Source organism: Arachis stenosperma, chromosome 10 (genome assembly GCF_014773155.1).
Source record: "Arachis stenosperma cultivar V10309 chromosome 10, arast.V10309.gnm1.PFL2, whole genome shotgun sequence".
In the NCBI taxonomy this organism is placed as follows: domain Eukaryota; kingdom Viridiplantae; phylum Streptophyta; class Magnoliopsida; order Fabales; family Fabaceae; genus Arachis; species Arachis stenosperma.
Window position 1 is genome coordinate 88,103,098 of NC_080386.1, and position 18,197 is coordinate 88,121,294.

Below are 18,197 nucleotides of genomic sequence, written 5' to 3' on the forward strand. Positions count from 1 at the left end.
TATTTTCTAGTATATATATATATATATTATATATATATATGATCATATCTAGTTCCCATGTAATATGATCATATGCAAGACCAGACCACTTTACAAGCCATTCAAAATAGCCAACTGAATAATTGTTATCATGCCCATCTAAATGTTCTTTATCTTGCTTTAGTAACACAATTGCTCTTTTTAGCAACAAGCGGTGAGGTATACTCCATTCTTTTTTCCACTTGATAACCTATCATTGTAGCATACAAGAAATTTATTAAGGATAGTTCCAAAGCAAGTATAAAAAATGAGCATTGCTATTCGTTTCTAAGAAAATATAAAGTAACTCAACCTGGCGCTTCCTCTTAAATGCTGACAAAACTTTTGGCCCCTCTTCAAGCATTTGTGTTTCTGGAATCCAGCGATTGTAAGCATGAGCAAGGCCCAAATACTTGACAAAGTACTCCTTTTTCGTCACTACCAACAGGTACTTAATCATTATCATCAATGAATAAACTGACTATAATATATTTGAAATGTGAAACAAAGGTAAGTGAAATATAATAGGAAATATTGGGGAAAAGAAACACCACAAATTATGATTGACCATACCATTGTTTTTTGAAATGCCTTCTCTAAAATCCAAGATGGACTCCACCCCTTCAGAAATGGAGTACGCACCAAGATCTAGCTTTTTCTTAACACACCATGCACAATTCAGAAAGCCCACATGGTAGTAATTGAGAGGAGGATTCAAAATACATGGTAATGCAAAAACAATAAATTAATTGAAGTTAATTTCAAAATACAACCCCAACAGAACATGCAAAGCAAAATTAACACCAATCAAAGCGAACACTTAGAGATTAGAAGAAACAAAAACTTGAATAAAACTAACCACTCGTATTCTTGAGAGGATAATATACTGGCAACTTGATCGGAAACTCACAACGAATCAAGCAACCATTCTCCCACACATTTCTCCGAATGTTCTTCTTCAACAACTGAATCAACCTTTTCGAGGCTATTCGATTTTCCACTCTCCGACACTAAAAATTTCAGCTCGCCAGAACCGGCGGCGACTGCTCCGATCACTGGTCGATTATCCCCTTCCTCTTCACCGTATAGAAGCTTCCTCAGTCTACGAGCAGCATGAACTGCTGCTTGAGCATCGGTGCCAGCTCCGTAAGCAAGCGCTCCAATTACTTCAAAGCCTTTAGGAATCAATGTCCGAAGCACCTCTGTTTACAAATTTCAAAATGCGAGACAAAGAAAAAGTTGAAGTGAATTTAAGATTTGAAATTTATAGAGAGAGAGAGAAGGAAAACCTGATTATTTGTGGAGATCATCGGAGGAGAGGCGGAGGAGGAGGGAGAGATCATCTTGATTCGATGGCGGAGCAGAGCGACGACGGCGCGGCGACGATGTAGAAGGAGGGTGATGACAAGTCATCTTATGCTAGTTTCACAAGCAGTTTTCATCTGTTTCATTAGGTTTTATACACTTTCTTGCACAATAAGTAAGTGATTGGAGTGGAATTTCATGTTTATCTTGATTTAATCAAACATCATTAATTTTATACAAAATCACGAGATTTAAGCAAGAATAAAATAATTATCATAAACGATGCAATTTCTTATGATTTTGGTGAGACTTTGATTTATTGTTTGATTGATTTTAGGTGACAAAATGGAGAGGAAGAGATGCATTCCATGGCAACGCTATGTTCAATTAAGGAACGCTACGCTCAGTAGCGACGCGCACGCGCACAGGGCGCTTACGCGTCAACAATGACTTTTGAAGATCCACGCGCACGCACGCATGACGCGTACTCGTGGATGTGCTTGGCGCTCATTTATAAAGAGAGCGCTACATTAAATTAGTGAACATTTTCGGGCATTTTAAGGTTAGGATTGGAAGTTTTGCACCCGACGCGCATGCACGCATGGCGCGCACGCGTCGATGGAGCACCGAGATGAAGCACGCGCAGGCACAAAGGACGCACATGCATGGGAGCGTTCATGGCACGAATGTAGCGCTCATTTAACGAACGCTATCAAGGATGCGTGAGCACACAAGATGCGGATGAGTCAATATGCTAAGATGACAGGGGATGCGTGATAAACCCCATTTGTAGGGTTTATCTTGTATTGATTTTTGGGGATTTTATCACATTTTACCCACATTTATTCAATGAAATAGCATGGTTTTGTATATTCTCCTTTAATCGTGCTTAAGAATGAAAACATGCTTTTTAGGTCTTAAAATAGCTAAATCTAATTCTCCTTGATTCCATTAGATGCCTTGATATGTTTGTTAAGTGATTTAAGGTTTAGAAGGCAAAGATTGGATCAAGGGAATGAAGAAAGAAGCATGAAAAGTTGGAGAACTCATGAAGAAATGAAAGAACCGGAAAGCTGTCAAGCCGACCTCTTTGCACTTAAACGACCATAACTTGAGCTACAGAGGTCCAAATGATGCGGTTTCGGTTGGGTTAGAAAGCTAACATCCGGGGCTTCGAAACGATATAAGATTTGCCATAGTTGCTAGACGTATGGTGGCGCGCACACGCATAGTACGCGCACGCGCCGTTGCTGCCACCTAGTCCACTTGAAGCAAAACGTGGCCAGCGATTTTAGAAGCCTTGTGGGCCCAATCCAACTCATTTCTGATGCTATTTAACCCAAGGAGTGAAGAGGAAAACACATGTTAGTTACCAATTAGTTTAGTTTAGCTTTGTAGTTAGTTTCTAGAGAGAGAAGCTCTCACTTCTCTCTAAAATTAGGATTAGGATTAGGTTTAGTTCTTAGATCTAGGTTTTAATCTTTGCTTTCTTCTACTTCTACATTTCAATTCTTTGTTGTTAGATTTATCTTCTTCTACTCTTTTGTTGTAATTTCCTTTATGTTGTTCTTGTGTTTTGTTGTAGATATACTTTTGTTTCTCCCATTTTCTCTCAATTCAATAAGAGGTAATTCATAATAATTGTTCTTCTTTGCTTTTCTATTGTTGATCTCTTGCCTTTGTAGTTAGATCTCTCTTTAATTCTTGCAATTTATGTTGTTTACTTTTATTGCCTTTTATGTGTTTGATGAAATGTCTCTTATAGCTATTAGTTAGATTTTGTTTCTCTTGGCCTAGGTAGAGTAATTAGTGATACTTGAGTTATCTAATTCCTTTGTTGATTGGTAATTGGAGAGATTGATAATTGGTTTGGAGTGCACTAAAGCTAGTCTTTCCTTGGGAGTTGGCTAGAACTTGTGGCTCAAGTCAATTCATCCACTTGACTTTCCTTTATCTAGTAAGGGTTAACTAAGTGGTAGCAATGAACGATTCTCATCACAATTGAGAAGGATAACTAGGATAGGACTTCTAATTTTCATACCTTGCCAAGAGCCTTTTATAGTTGTTAGTTTATTTTTATTGCCATTTACTTTCATGCCTCTTATCAAAACCCCAAAACAACTCAAACCAATAACAAGACACTTTATTGTAATTCCTAGGGAGAACGACCCGAGGTTTGAATACTTCGGTTTATAAAATTAGCGGTTTGTTACTTGTGACAAACAATCTTTTGTATGAAAGGATTTTTGATTGGTTTAGAAACTATACTTGCAACGAGACTTCAATAGTGAAATTCTATACCGTCAAAAATCCAATCGTCAATGCGCACGCGCAGAAGACGCGTACGCGTGAGTAAGTGAACACTGCGCTCAATTTGCCAACGCTACGTTCTCCTAGAAGTAGCAACCCAGCACCATCTATGACCCACTCCATGAGAAGGCCAAAAAGCCCATTCTAAGTACCAGAGGATTAGATTAGAAAGTTTATAAATAGGAGAAGATTTGATTTCATTGGGGTTCGGCCTGGAGATTTTCTTTTCATCTCTTTTTAGTCTCTCTTTAGAATTTTTAGATCGAAGTTCTGTTTTATTTTGTTCTTCATTTTCTGGATGATTTTCTTTTTTGTTTTTGTCTTACTTGAGCTATGATGAACTAACTCCGCCTATGTTACACTTGCAGTACATAGCTGGTTCCAAGCCTAGATAAAGGAGGAAGGTTGTGTTAGGTCTTCGGCAACCAACATAAAATTATAGCCGAACCCCCATTACATGAATCAAAGACATTATTACGCTAAAGCTAGGTCGTTGCCCAGAAGCAACGCGCCGTATGGCTCAAGTACAGTGTCAAAGCAAGAGCCACTGCATCGGTGCCCGGATGTAGTGTTAAATAAGAAGGGTTCTCGCGTTTTCGTGAACAGACGGGGGTAAATAAGCTAGTTCACAAAGTAAAAGGTAAAGGTCGAAGTGACAGAAGGTTGAGATTTGGGACATGGAACATAGGCACTCTAACAGGAAAGTCCATGGAGGTGGTGGACACCATGACAAGGAGGAAGATTAACATTATGTGCCTACAAGAAACGAAATGGGTTGGTGCAAAGGCTAGGGAGTTGGATACTTCTGGTTTCAAACTTTGGTATATAAGAAAGGTGAAGAATAGGAATGGGGTTGGAATAATTATGGATAAGCAGTGGAAGAAGGACATAGTGGATGTCAAGAGGGTAGGAGATTGGATCATCTCTATCAAAATTGTGGTGGAGGGAGGTGCTTTCCATGTGATTAGCGCCTATGCACCGCAAGTAGGTTCGGACGAACAACACAAGATAAGGTTTTGGGAGGATCTAGATAGTTTGGTTCAAGGCATACCTTTGGGAGATAAGATTTTCTTAGGAGGAGATTTAAATTTCCATGTTGGGAGAGAAGTGACTGGATATGGGAGTATTCATGGAAGCCATGGTTTCGGGGTGATCAATGCCGAGGGTAAAACTATTTTGGACTTTTCCTCAACCTTTGATCTTCTCATCGCAAATACATGTTTTAAAAAGAGAGACGAACATCTTATAACCTATAAGAGTGGCATGACAAGCTCTCAAATCGACTTCTTCTTGCTGAGGAGAGTCGACCAAAAATTTTGCATTAACTGTAAAATTATCCCGGGAGAGAGTTTGACAACACAACATAGGGTGCTCGTCATGGATTTTCACGTTGAGCAAAAGTTGAGGAAAAGACATCATACGAAGAACCCAAGGATGAGGTGGTGGCAGATGAAAGGTGAGGAACAAAGAAGCTTCCTAAGACGGGTAGGAGAAGAGGCAAAGTGGGGTGGGAATGGAAGCGCGGAAGAAATGTGGAGGGATATGGCAGAAGTTATTAGAAGAATAGCAAAAGAAAGTTTTGGTGAATCTAAAGGAATAGGACCAAGAGACAAGGAGTCCTAGTGGTGGAATGCGAGTATACAAGAAAAGATAAAGATAAAAAGGGAATGATTTAAAGAGTGGTCTTTATGCCGCAATGCAGATAATTGGGAAAAATATAAGGCGGCTAAGAAAGAGACAAAAGTGGTTGTAAGTGAAGCAAGAACAAGAGCATATGAGGGTCTCTACCAGTCTTTGGGCACGAAAGAAGGAAAAAAAGGTATATATAGAATCACAAAGAGCCGGGAAAGAAGAACGAGAGATTTGGATCAGGTTAAGTGCATAAAGGATAAGGATGGATAGGTGTTGGCTCAAGAGGAGAAGATTAATGAAAGGTGGAAGAGCTACTTCTACGAGTTATTTAATGAAGGACAGAAGACTCTTCCGAGCCTTGGTCAATTATGCGCAAGGGAAGAAGATCAAAACTTTGACTACTATCGAAGGATTTGAGACTTCGAGGTAAAAAAGGCTCTAAAGCAGATGAAAAATGGCAGGGCAGTAGGACCTGATAATATCCCGATTGAGGTTTGGAAGGGTCTTGGAGAAAAAGGCATCAACTGGTTAACCAAGCTTTTTAATGAAATTTTAAGGTCAAAGAAGATGCCTGATGAGTGGAGAAAGAGCACCTTGTACCTATCTACAAGAATAAGGGGGATATACAAAGTTGCGGAAACTATATAGGGATTAAGCTTATGAGTCATACTATGAAGTTATGGGAAAGGGTGATAGAATGGAGGTTGAGAAAAGAGACACAAGTAACAGAGAACCAATTTGGATTTATGCCAGGAAGATATACCACTGAAGCGATATACTGATGAGCGGATAATTTGTACGCTTTTTGGCATTGTTTTTAGTATGTTTTTAGTAGTTTTAGTTTAGTTCTTAGTATATTTTTATTAGTTTTTAGTTAAAATTCACTTTTCTGGACTTTACTATGAGTTTGTGTGTTTTTCTGTGATTTCAGGTATTTTCTGGCTGAAATTGAGGGACCTGAGCAAAAATCTGATTCAGAGACTGAAAAGGACTGCAGATGCTGTTGGATTCTGACCTCCCTGCACTCGAAGTGGATTTTCTGGAGCTACAGAAGCCCAATTGGCGCGCTCTCAACGGCGTTGGAAAGTAGACATCCTGGGCTTTCCAGCAATATATGATAGTCCATACTTTGCCCAAGATTTGATGGCCCAAACCGGCGTTCAAAGTCACCTCAAGAAATTCCAGCGTTAAACGCCGGAACTGGCACCTAATTGGGAGTTAAACGCCCAAACTGGCATAAAAGCTGGCGTTTAACTCCAAGAGAAGTCTCTACACGAAAATGCTTCATTGCTCAGCCCAAACACACACCAAGTGGGCCCGGAAGTGGATTTTTATGTCATTTACTCATCTTTGTACACCCTAGGCTACTAGTTTTCTATATATATAGGACCTTTTACTATTGTATAGAGAGTCTTTTGATCATGTTTTGATGATTGAACTCACTTTGGGAGGCTGGCCATTCGGCCATGCCTAGACCTTGTTCTTATGTATTTTCAACGGTGGAGTTTCTACACACCATAGATTAAGGTGTGGAGCTCTGCTGTACCTCGAGTATTAATGCAATTACTATTGTTCTTCTATTCAATTCCGCTTGTTCTTTGTCCAAGATATCACTTGTTCTTCAACTTGATGAAGGTGATGATTGACACTCATCATCATTCTCACCTATGAACAAGGTGACTGACAACCACTCTTGTTCTACAAGTAACCAAGGCTCTAGTGAATATCTCTTGGATTCTTTAATCGGAATCTTCGTGGTATAGGCAGGACCTGATGGCGGCATTCAAGAGAATCCGGAAGGTCTAAACCTTGTCTGTGGTATTCTGAGTAGGATTCAATGATTGAATGACTGTGACATGCTTCAAACTTGTAACCTGCTGGGCGTTAGTGACAGACGCAAAAGAGGGATTCTATTCCAGTAGGAAGCGGGAACCAACCGGTGATTGGCCGTACTGTGACAGAGTGCGTGAGCATTAGCTTTCACTGCGAGGATGGGAGGTAGCCATTGACAACGGTGAAACCCTACACGAGCTTGCCATGGAAAGGAGTAAGAAGGATTGGATGAAGACATTAGGAAAGCAGAGAGACGGAAGGGAAGGCATCTTCATACGCTTGTCTGAAGCTCTCACCAATGATATACATAAGTATCTCTATCTTTATCTTATTACTTTATTCATCATCTATACCCATTTGAGTCTGCCTGACTGAGATTTACAAGATGACCATAGCTTGCTTCATACCACCAATCTCCGTGGGATCGACCCTTACTCGCGTAAGGTTTATTACTTGGACGACCCAGTGCACTTGCTGGTTAGTTGTGCGAAGTTGTGTTTATGCCATGGTATTGAGCACCAAGTTTTTGGAGCCATTACTAGGGATTGTTTATGTTTTGAAAAGTATTGATCACAATTTCGTGCACCAAGTTTTTGGCGCCGTTGCCGGGGAATTGAATGTCCTAACTACGGTTTCGCATTCGTTCTCTGCAATAACAGTGCCAAGTTTTGATCCTGATCCGGCAACAGCACCAAGTTTTTGGCGCCGTTGCCGGGGATTGTTCTTGTGTATGGACAACTGACGGTTCATCTTGTTGCTTAGATTAGGCATTTATTTTTTTTCGAAATTCTTGAAGATGAATTCTAGAGTTTCATGATGATTTGTTGAAATCTGGCTGGCTGTAAAGCCATGTCTAATTTCATTGGACCGAGGTTTCAACTTATCATCACAAGAGCTTGTTGATCTTGCTTTTGGAGCAGTGATCTGCTAAGGCTTGGCTGGCCTTTGGCCATGTCTAGTGTTTTGGACCGAAGCTTTCTTTGAAAGCTTGGCTGGCTGTGAAGCCATGTCTAATTCCTGGACCGGAGTCTTAGACTAGCATTGCACTGATTCCTGGAATTCTCATTAAGAATTTTGATATCTTTTTCCACTTAATTTTCGAAAATCATAAAAAAAAAAAATTTCACAAAATCATAAAAACCAAAAATATTTGATGTTTCTTGCTTGAGTCTAGTGTCTCATCTTAAGTTTGGTGTCAATTGCATGCATTCATTCATGTGTCTTAAGATCTTCAAATAATTCTTGATGATTTCTTACTCTGATCTTTAAATTCTTTTGACTTGAGTGTTTATGTGTCTCATATAGTGTCAATAGTATACAAACTGCTAAGTTTGGTGTCTTGCATGCATTGTTATTTGATTCTTGTTGCATTTTGATTATTAAAAATCCAAAAATTTTTTTTTATTTGTGTCTTTTCAAGTCAATAATACAGAGAATTGAAGATTCAGAACATACTGCAGAGGAATTATACAGAAAAAGCTGGGCATTCAAAAATGCCCAGTGAAGAAGGCAGACTGGCGTTTAAACGCCAGCCAGGATACCTGGTTGGGCGTTTAACGCCCAAAAAGGGTGCATTTTGGGCGTTAAACGCCAGAATGGATACCATTCTGGGCGTTTAACGCCAGGATGGTGCTAGGGGGAAGATTTTGTTTTTCAAATCAAATTTTTTTTCAAGTTTTCAAAGTTTTTCAGAATCAAATCTTTTTCAAATCATATCTTTTCAATCAAATGTTTTCAAAATTAATTTCTTTCCTTTTTCAAAGATACTTACTAACAATTAATGATTTGATTGAACATTTTTTGCCTTTTCTGTTGAGGAAGGTTTTATGTTTGAATCATATCTTTTCTTGTTAAGCAAGTTATTTATTTTTAAAATCAAATCTTTTTAAAATTGTTTTCAATTCATATCTTCTCAATCACATCTTTTTAAAATCAATCATATCTTCTTAACCACATCTTTTTCAAAATAGTTTTCAATCAAATCTTTTTGATTTCTAATTTCAAAATCTTTTTCAAAAATCACTTAACTTCTTTCCCACTTTTGTTTTCGAAAATCAATTAGTGTTTTTCAAAAATGTTTTCAAAATATTTTAATTAATTTTCAAAAAAAAAATTACTCCCCTCCTTCTCACATCCTTCTATTTATGGAGTACCACTCCTTCTTAATGCACAATTCAAACCTTATCTAAGTAAAGTTCGAATTCTTCTTCTCCTTCTTCTTTCTATTTCCCTTTTCCTCTGACACATCAAGGAATCTCTATACTGTGACATAGAGGACTCCACATTTTCTTGTTCTCTTCTCTTTCATATGAGCAGGAGCAGAGACAAAGGCATTCTAGTTGAAGCTGACCCTGAACCCGAAAGGACCTTGAAGAGAAAACTAAGAGAGGCCAAAGCACAACTCTCTTTAGAGGACCTGACCGAATTCTTCAAAGAAGAAGAAGACATGGCAGCCGAAAACAACAATAATGCAAACAATGCAAGGAAGGTGCTGGGTGACTTTACTGCACCTACTCCTGATTTTTATGGGAGAAGCATCTCTATCCCTGCCATTGGAGCAAACAACTTTGAGCTTAAACCTCAATTAGTTTCTCTAATACAACAGAATTGCAAGTTCCATGGACTTCCAATGGAAGATCCTCATCAGTTCTTAGCTGAATTCTTGCAAATCTGTGACACAGTCAAGACTAATGGGGTAGACCCTGAGGTCTATAGACTGATGCTATTCCCTTTTGCTGTAAGAGACAGAGCTAGGATATGGTTGGACTCTCAACCTAAAGAAAGCCTGGACTCTTGGGAAAAGCTAGTCAATGCCTTCTTGGCAAAGTTCTTTCCACCACAAAGATGGAGTAAGCTTAGAGTGGAAGTCCAAACCTTCAGACAGAAGGATGGAGAATCCCTCTATGAAGCTTGGGAAAGATACAAACAATTAATCAGAAAATGTTCTTCTGACATGCTTTCTGAATGGAGCATCATAGGTATTTTCTATGATGGTCTCTCTGAACTATCCAAGATGTCCTTGGATAGCTCTGCTGGAGGATCTCTTCATCTGAAGAAGACGCCTACAGAGGCTCAAGAGCTCATTGAAATGGTTGCAAATAACCAATTCATGTACACTTCTGAAAGGAATCCTGTGAACAATGGGACAAGTCAGAAGAAAGGAGTTCTTGAGATTGATGCTCTGAATGCCATATTGGCTCAGAACAAGATATTGACTCAACAAGTCAATTTGATTTCTCAAAGTCTGTCTGGAAGGCAAAATGCACCAAGCAGTACTAAGGAGGCTTCATCTGAGGAAGAAGTTTATGATCCTGAGAACCCTTCAATGGAAGAGGTGAATTACCTAGGAGAACCCTATGGAAACACCTATAATTCTTCATGGAGAAATCACCCAAATCTCTCATGGAAGAATCAAGAGAGACCTCAACAAGGTTTCAATAATAATGGTGGAAGAAACAGGTTTAACAATGGCAAACCTTTTCCATCATCTTCTCAGCAACAGACAGAGAATTCTAAGCAGAACCCCTCTGACTTAGCAACCATGGTCTCTGATCTAATTAAAACCACTCAAAGTTTCATGACTGAAACGAGGTCTTCCATTAGGAATTTGGAAGGACAAGTGGGACAGCTGAGCAAGAAAGTTACTGAACTCCCTCCAAGTACTCTTCCAAGCAACACAGAAGAAAATCCAAAAGGAGAGTGCAAAGCCATCAATATGGCCGAATTTGGAGAGGAAGGGGAGGAAGTGAACGCCACTGAGGAAGACCTCAATGGGCGTGCACTGGCCTCCAATGAGTTCCCCAATGAGGAACCATGGGAATCTGAGACTCAACATGAGACCATAGAGATTCCATTGGACTTACTTCTGCCTTTCATGAGCTCTGATGAGTATTCTTCCTCTGAAGAGGATGAGTATGTCACTGAAGAGCAAGTTGCTAAGTACCTTGGAGCAATCATGAAGCTAAATGACAAGTTATTTGGAAATGAGACTTGGGAGGATGAACCTCCTTTGCTCACCAAAGAACTGGATGACTTGTCTAGGCAGAAACTACCTCAAAAGAGACAAGACCCTGGGAAGTTTTCCATACCTTGTACCATAGGCACCATGACCTTCAAGAAGGCTCTGTGTGACTTAGGGTCAAGTGTAAACCTCATGCCTCTCTCAGTAATGGAGAAGCTAAGGATCTTTGAGGTACAAGCTGCAAAAATCTCACTAGAGATGGCAGCCAACTCAAGAAAACAAGCTTATGGACTTGTAGAGAATGTTTTGGTTAAGATTGAAGACCATTACATCCCTACTGATTTCATAGTCCTAGAGACTGGGAAGTGCATGGATGAATCTATCATCCTTGGCAGACCCTTCCTAGCCACAGCAAAAGCTGTGATTGATGTTGATGGAGGTGAACTGATCATTCAAGTGAATGGAGAATCCTTTGTGTTTAAGGCTCAAGGATACCCCTCTGTCACCATAGAGATGAAGCATGAAGAGCTTCTCTCAAATCAGAGTCAAGAAGAGCCCCCACAGTCAAACTCTAAGTTTGGTGTTGGGAGGCCACAACCAAACTCTAAGTTTGGTGTTGACCCCCCACATTCAAACTCTAAGTTTGGTGTTGGGAGGTTCCAACATTGCTCTGAATATCTGTGAGGCTCCATGAGAGCCCTCTGTCAAGCTACTGACATTAAAGAAGCGCTTGTTGGGAGGCAACCCAATGATTATATTTTATATAGTTTCTTTTGTTATTTTATGTTTTTTGTAGGTTGATGATCATAAGAAGTCACAAAATCCATTAGAAAAGCAAAAACAAAATGAAAAATAGGAAGAAAAACAGCACACCCTGGAGGAAGATGTTGCTGGCGTTCAAAAGCCAGTAAACCTAGCAGTTGGGCGTTTAACGCCCAGTCTGGCACCATTCTGGGCGTTTAACGCCAGAAAGGGGCACCAGACTGGCGTTAAACGCCAGAAAAGGGTAAGAACCTGGCGTTAAACGCCAGGAATGGGCATCAGCCCGGCGTTTAACGCCAGAAATGCCTCAAAACGTGATTTTGAGCAACATTTGGTGCAGGGATGACTTTTCCTTGACACCACAGGATCTGTGGACCCCACAGGACCCCACCACCACTCTCTCTCTTCTTCCCCCATTCACCAATCACCTCAACACCTCTTCCCCAAAAACCCTTCCCCTATCAAATCCCATCTTTCTCTTCACCACTCACATCCATCCTTCATAAAACCCCACCAACCTCACCCTTCAAATTCAAACCACTTTCCCTCCCAAACCCACCCATAATGGCCGAACCTCATCTCCCCTCTCTCCTATATAAACCCTTCTTAACCCCTTCATTTTCACACAACCAAAACACCACTTCTCCCCTCTTTGGCCGAATACACCACCATCTCCCTCTTCCTCATTTCTTCTTCATCTACTCTCTTCTTTCTTCTTTTGCTCGAGGACGAGCAAACATTTTAAGTTTGGTGTGGTAAAAGCGTTGCTTTTTCGTTTTTCCATAACCATTATGGCATCCAAGGCCGGAGAAACCTCTAGAAAGAGGAAAGGGAAGGCAAAAGCTTCCACCTCCGAGTCATGGGAGATGGATAGGTTCATCTCAAGGGTGCATCAAGACCACTTTTATGAAGTTGTGGCCTTGAAGAAGGTGATCCCCGAGGTCCCCTTTTCACTCAAAAAGGGTGAATATCCGGAGATCCGCCATGAGATTTGGTGCGCGAAATTGTGAATAATACTTTTTCACAACTCAAATAATCCCCGGTAATGGCTCCAAGAACTTGGTGGCTCAATACCATGGCATTACACAACTTCGCACAACTAACCAGCAAGTGCACTGGGTCGTCCAAGTAATAAACCTTACGTGAGTAAGGGTCGATCCCACGGAGATTGTTAGTATTGAAGCAAGCTATGGTCATCTTGTAAATCTTAGTCAGGCAAACTCAGATGTATATGGTGATGAACGAAAATAACATAAAAGATAAGGATAGAGATACTTATGTATATCATTGGTGTAAGAGCTTCAGACAAGTGTATGAAGATGCCTTCCCTTCTGTCTCTCTGCTTTCCTAATGCCTTCATCCAATCCTTTCTTACTCCTTTCCATGGCAAGCTCGTGTAAGGTTTCACTGTTGTCAGCAGCTACCTCCCATCCGCGCAGTGAAAGCTAATGCACACACTCTGTCACAGTGCTGCCAATCACCGGTTTGGTTCCCTCCCCTACCGGAATAGAATAACTCTTTTGCGTCTGTCACTAACGCCCAGTAGGTTACAGGTTTGAAGCACGTCACAGTCATTCAATCATTGAATCCTACTCAGAATACCACAGACAAGGTTAGACCTTCCGGATTCTCTTGAATGCTGCCATCAGTTCTTGCCTATACCACGAAGACTCTGATCTCACGGAATGGCTGGCTCGTTTGTCAAGCGAGCACTCGGTTGTCAGGCGATCAACCATGCATCGTGCAATCCGGAATCCAAGAGATATTCACTAAGCCTCAAATGCTTGTAGAACAAGAGTGGTTGTCAGTCACCTTGTTCATAGGTGAGAATGATGATGAGTGTCAATCATCACCTTCATCAAGTTGAAGAACAAGTGATATCTTGGTAAAAGAACAAGCGGAATTGAATAGAAGAACTATAGTAATTGCATTAATACTCGAGGTACAGCAGAGCTCCACACCTTAATCTATGGTGTGTAGAAACTCCACCGTTGAAAATACATAAGAACAAGGTCTAGGCATGGCCGTGAGGCCAGCCTCCCCAAAGTGATCAAAGGATCAAAAATAATCCAAAGATGATCAAAGGATCTAAAAACAATCCAAAGATTTTTAATACAATAGTAAAAGGTCCTACTTATAGAAAACTAGTACATAGATGAGTAAATGACATAAAAATCTACTTCCGGGCCCACTTGGTGTGTGCTTGGGCTGAGCAATGAAGCTTTTTCGTGTAGAGACTCTCCTTGGAGTTAAACGCCAGCTTTGGTGCCAGTTTGGGCGTTTAACTCCCATTTGGGTGCCAGTTCCAGCGTTTAACGCTGGGATTTCTTGAGGTGACTTTGAACGCCGGTTTGGGCCATCAAATCTTGGGCAAAGTATGGACTATCATATATTGCTGGAAAGCCCAGGATGTCTACTTTCCAACGCCGTTGAGAGCGCGCCAATTGGGCTTTTGTAGCTCCAGAAAATCCACTTCGAGTGCAGGGAGGTCAGAATCCAACAGCATCTGCAGTCCTTTTTGAGTCTCTGGATCAGATTTTTGCTCAGGTCCCTCAATTTCAGCCAGAAAATACCTGAAATCACAGGAAAAACACACAAACTCATAGTGAAGTCCAGAAAAGTGAATTTTAACTAAAAACTAATAAGAATATACTAAAAACTAACTAGATCATACTAAAAATATACTAAAAACAATGCCAAAAAGTATACAAATTATCCGCTCATCACAACACCAAACTTAAATTGTTTCTTGTCCCCAAGCAACTGAAAATCAAATAGGATAAAGAGAAGAGAATATGCAATGAACTCCAAAAACATCTATGAAGATCAGTATTAATTAGATGAGCGGGGCTTTTAACTTTTTGTCTCTGAATAGTTTTGGCATCTCACTCTATCCCTTGTAATTCAGAATGATTGGCTTCTTTAGGAACTCAGAATCCGGATAGTGTTAATGATTCTCCTAGTGAAGTATGATGATTCTTGAACATAGCTATTTATTGAGTCTTGGCTGTGGCCCAAAGCACTCTGTCTTCCAGTATTACCACCGGATACATACATGCCACAGACACATAATTGGGTGAACCTTTTCAGATTGTGACTCAGCTTTGCTAAAGTCCCCAATTAGAGGTGTCCAGGGTTCTTAAGCACACTCTTATTTGCCTTGGATCACAACTTTATTTCTTTCTTTTTCTCTCTTTTTTTTTTCTTTTTTTTTTCTTTTTCGAAAATTTTTTTTTTCGTTTGCTTTTTCTTGCTTCAAGAATCATTTTTAATGATTTTTCAGATCCTCAGTAACATGTCTCCTTTTTCATCATTCTTTCAAGAGCCAACATTCATGAACCACAAATTCAAAAGACATATGCACTGTTCAAGCATACATTCAGAGAACAAAAGTGTTGCCACCACATCAAAATAATTAAACTATTATAAAATTCAGAATTCATGCAATTCTTTCCTTTTCAATTAAGCACATTTTTATTCAAGAAAGGTGATGGATTCATAGGACATTCATAACTTTAAGGCATAGACACTAAGACACTAATGATCATAAGACACAAGCATGGATAACATAAAGCACTAAAATTCGAAAAACAAAGGAATAAAGAACAAGGAAATCAAGGAACGGGTCCACCTCAGTGATGGCGGCTCTTCCTTGCTTTTGAAGGTCCTATGGAGTGCTTGAGCTCCTCAATGTCTCTTCCTTGTCTTTGTTGCTCCTCCCTCATGATTCTTTGGTCTTCTCTAATTTCATGGAGGAGAATGGAGTGTTCTTGATGCTCCACCCTTAGTTGTCCCATATTGGAACTCAACTCTCCTAGGGAGGTGTTTAGTTGCCCCCAATAGTCTTGTGGAGGAAAATTCATCCCTTGAGGAATCTCAGGGATCTCATGATGAGAGGGGTCTCTTGTGTGCTCCATCCTTTTCTTGGTAATGGGCTTATCCTCATCAATGGTGATGTCTCCCTCTATGTCAACTCCAACTGAATAACAGAGGTGACAAATGAGGTGAGGAAAGGCTAACCTTGCCAAAGTGGAGGTCTTGTCCGCCACCTTGTAGAGTTCTTGGGCTATAACCTCATGAACTTCTATTTCTTCTCCAATCATGATGCTATGGATCATGATGGCCCGGTCTATGGTAACTTCGGACCGGTTGCTAGTGGGAATGATTGAGCGTTGTATGAACTCTAACCATCCTCTAGCCACGGGTTTGAGGTCATGCCTTCTCAATTGGACCGCTTTCCTCTTGAATCTTGCTTCCATTGTGCGCCCTCTTCACATATGACTGTGAGGACTTGGTCCAACCTTGATCAAAGTTGACCCTTCTAGTGTAAGGATGCTCATCTCCTTGCATCATAGGCAAGTTGAACGCCACCCTCACACTTTCCGGACTAAAATCCAAGTATTTCCCCGAACCATAGTAAGATAATTCTTTGGATCCGGGTTCACACTTTGGTCATGGTTCTTGGTGATCCATGCATTGGCATAGAACTCTTGAACCATCAAGATTCCGACTTGTTGAATGGGGTTGGTAAGTACTTCCCAACCTCTTCTTCGGATCTCATGGCGGATCTCCGGATATTCACCCTTTTTGAGTGAAAAGGGGACTTCGGGGATCACCTTCTTCAAGGCCACAACTTCATAGAAGTGGTCTTGATGCACCCTTGAGAGGAATCTATCCATCTCCCATGACTCGGAGGTGGAAGCCTTTGCCTTCCCTTTCCTCTTTCTAGAGGTTTCTCCGGCCTTGGATGCCATAAATGGTTATGGAAAAACGAAAAAGCAACGCTTTCACCACACCAAACTTAAAATGTTTGCTCGTCCTCGAGCAAAAGAAGAAAGAAGAGAGTAGAAGAAGAAGAAATGAGGAGGAGGAGATGGTGGTGTATTCGGCCAAGGAGGGGGAGAAGTGGTGTTTAGGTAGTGGGAAAATGAAGGGGTAAAGAGGGGTTTATATAGGAAAGAGGGGGATGAGGGTTCGGCCATTTGAGGGTGGGTTTGGGAGGGAAAGTGGTTTGAATTTGAAGGGTGAGGTTGGTGGGGTTTTATGAAGGATGGATGTGAGTGGTGAAGAGAAAGATGGGATTTGATAGGTGAGGGTTTTTGGGGAAGAGGTGTTGAGGTGATTGGTGAATGGGGGAAGAAGAGAGAGAGTGATGGTAGGGTCCTGTGGGGTCCACAGATCCTGTAGTGTCAAGGAAAAGGCATCCTTGCACCAAATGGCATCAAAATCCACGTTTGAGCCTTTTCTGGCGTTAAACGCCGGGCTGGTGCCCATTCCTGGCGTTTAACGCCAGGTTTTTGCCCTTTACTGGCGTTTAACGCCAGTCTGTGCCCCTTTCTGGCGTTAAACGCCCAGAAGGGTGCCAGACTGGGCGTTAAACGCCCAACAGCTAGCATTACTGGCGTTTGAACGCCAGCTTCTTCTTCTCCAGGGTGTGCTGTTTTTCTTCCTGTTTTTCATTTTGTTTTGCTTTTTTCATTGTTTTTGTGACTTCTTATGATCATCACCTACAAAAAAGATAAAATAACAAAAGAAAATAATTAATTATAAAACATTGGGTTGCCTCCCAACAAGCGCTTCTTTACTGTCATTAGCTTGACAGAGGACTCTCATGGAGCCTCAGAGATGCTCAGAACCGTGTTGGAACTTCCCAACACCAAACTTAGAGTTTGATTGTGGCCTCCCAACACCAAACTTAGAGTCTGACTGTGGGGGCTCTGTTTGGCTCTGTTTTGAGAGAAGCTCTTCATGCTTCTTCTCCATGATGACAGAGGGATATCCTTGGGCCTTAAACACCAAGGATTCTTCATTCACTTGAATGATCAACTCTCCTCTATCAACATCAATCACAGCCTTTGCTGTGGCTAGGAAGGGTCTGCCAAGGATGATTGATTCATCCATGCACTTCCCAGTCTCTAGGACTATGAAATCAGTAGGAATGTAATGGTCTTCAACCTTAACCAGAACATCCTCTACAAGTCCATAGGCTTGTTTTCTTGAGTTGTCTGCCATCTCTAGTGAGATTTTTTGCAGCTTGCACCTCAAAGATCCCTAATTTCTCCATTACAGAGGGGCATGAGGTTTATACTTGACCCCAAGTCACACAAGGCCTTCTTGAAGGTCATGGTACCTATGGTACAAGGTATAGAAAACTTCCCAGGATCCTGCCTCTTTTGAGGCAATTGCTGCCTAGACAAGTTATCCAGTTCTTTGGTGAGCAAAGGGGGTTCATCCTCCCAAGTCTCATTTCCAAATAACTTGTCATTCAGCTTCATGATTGCTCCAAGGTATTTAGCAACTTGCTCCTCAGTGACATACTCCTCCTCTTCAGAGGAAGAATACTCATCAGAGCTCATGAAGGGCAGTAGTAAGTCCA

At 40.9% G+C, this 18,197-nt stretch overlaps 1 non-coding gene across 1 annotated transcript; it reads right to left on the reverse strand.

The window, feature by feature from the left end:
- Positions 1–9,949: 9,949 nt before the first annotated feature.
- Positions 9,950–10,057, reverse strand: LOC130959182 (small nucleolar RNA R71). The gene has a single exon (XR_009078277.1). It is a non-coding gene; the product is annotated as a small nucleolar RNA R71 (small nucleolar RNA).
- Positions 10,058–18,197: the final 8,140 nt, after the last annotated feature.